Source organism: Mixophyes fleayi, chromosome 5 (assembly GCF_038048845.1).
Source record: "Mixophyes fleayi isolate aMixFle1 chromosome 5, aMixFle1.hap1, whole genome shotgun sequence".
NCBI classification, from domain to species: Eukaryota; Metazoa; Chordata; class Amphibia; order Anura; family Limnodynastidae; genus Mixophyes; species Mixophyes fleayi.
The window spans coordinates 92060222-92062534 of NC_134406.1; positions in this window are offsets into that span (position 1 = coordinate 92060222).

A 2313-nucleotide genomic window follows, 5' to 3' on the forward strand; every position below is an offset into this window, starting at 1 on the left:
TAATCATACTTTGTTAGTTTTCTTTAGATCTTTAAAAAAAATGTGTCAGTCAGTAATGAATACACCTGTGCTCCAGCAAAGAGATATGGAAAACATGCACTGTTAGGCATCCCGGAGGACTGAGTTTGGGATCTAAGCTTTGTCAGTATGACCCTGTCAATTTCCTTGTAAATCTAATCAATTTCTAGGATTGGACAGGCACAAATGAGATCTATATGGTTACATAAGACTTGCTTTGCCTCCTCCACGTTACATCTCTGTAAAAACTACTTTCTATGCATCTTTCGCGTACATGTTATTGTTGCATTGTTCCGTACTAGCAGCCTGTTCATACTAGAGAAACACTGAGGGAAGGATATGCATTTACTCTTGCTGCAATTTCCCTTGTTTTAATATTTAGAAAGTTCAAAAAACGATCATATTGACTGGAAAGTTCAACATGGTCATAAACCTAGGCCCAGATATAACCCACCTGCGGTCAGGTAAACTTGCAGAAAGTGTTTCCCTAACATCTCACATAACATTATACTGTATTGATATATGGAGGAAATACAACCTTAACTTTAGAGAATATACTTTTTATTCTGACCTCATCCTACTAACAATGCTTTTATCAAATGTTTTGACTATGGAAGATTTGTATCCTACTCCTCATCACAGCTTCCTAACTTACCTGGGATATCTCCTTAGGGTGAAAGCAGACTTTACTTCTCTGATGAAATTCTCTCCACCAGGGAGAGGCAAAATCATAAGAACAAATTAATATAGAAGAAAGGTTTTAGCAATGAGTAGCAACCAAGTAGATCTGTCCACCACTGAGCTTTCTTCACTCACTTCTTTTAACCGGCCCGAAAAATCAAACCTCCTCTTTATACACCACTCTGTAATGCTTTGAAAGCAGATAAAAATAAGCCCTGTTCTAAATGTAAGTTATTCCCCTTAATTGTCCATATTTACTAATAATACAATATGTTTCTATGTCTTCCAGGGTACACTTTTTTTTATATTTAACAATGTAATCTCTTATCAGTGAATAGAAAAATATCTGCCATCTCTGACAGAAAATCCGATAAAGATCCACATTTTTCATTTAATTCAGAAAATCTTGCATTCTACTGCGCTCGTTCAGAAAACATATTTTGAGACTTTATCATTTATTCTATTTTCAACCAGCCACTGCCAGATGCCGATCTTCCTCTTATGGGGAAATGGGCCTGGGCATTAGGTTGTAGGGGACTTTTTAGGGATAATTTAACAAATTTCATTAGGAGTACTTTTTAGATAAGGCAACTTGTATTTTAGGTTCAGTGGTTATTTTAAAAAGGCGTTGTCTACTTCTGCCCACCCCTGCAAAAAGTGACTAAGAATACTGAAACTAACTATAATGTAGCCTCACCTAAAGCCTGAAAAAAATGGGTTTCTGATCTGCAAGACTTCAATACAACAATGTATCACTTCACATGCACATCATGTAACTTCATGACATCTCATTTAAGGGACACTTATCTGGTTTTTATGTACCATTGCATACACAAGCTAAATACAAAAGGAAGGACTGTGTAGTTTTGAATAAATAATAATAATGAAAAAGGATAGATACGTACACAAACACATTAATACATTCTACATGCTTGCACACATACACACCATAGCTGGTGACATGAATATTCTTAGGAGTTCAATGAGCAGTGCTTTTAAACAAATAACTGAACTGTGTTTAGATAGGCCTTGGTACCCTCTAATACAGGCCTGTCCAACCTGCGGCCCTCCAGGTGTTGTGAAACTAGAAGCCCCAGCATGCTTTGCCAGTAGACAACCTGGAAGGGCATGCTGGGACCTGTAGTTTCACAACATCTGGAGGGCCGCAGGTTGGACAGGCCTGCTCCAATACATATCTTAGCATGCTTGTTAAATATGGTTATATATTTAAATACTCCAATACATAAGTTGGAGAAGCAGTAAAGGACTCTTATTACACTGTGATAAAAGATTCATGTTGGCCGACATGCAACTCTGATATACATAAGGTTACCAGATCAGCCATTTAAAAGCAGACACTCTAGATGAGCCTATAATGCAACTTTTACATTTAAAATGCCCAAGCTGCATTATAGTTAATGAACAAGCACTTGCTGCATAATAAAAAAAATTCAAGGTTGCAGTGTGGCCATTCATTTGTGTCCAGATTTATATGGCTGATCTGGAACACCTACATACTATACAAACACAGTCATTAACTCTTTCCGTAAGAATTTCACACCAGGCAATAACGGCATCACCGCTGTTAGTATACATTAAAAATCAAATCGGACA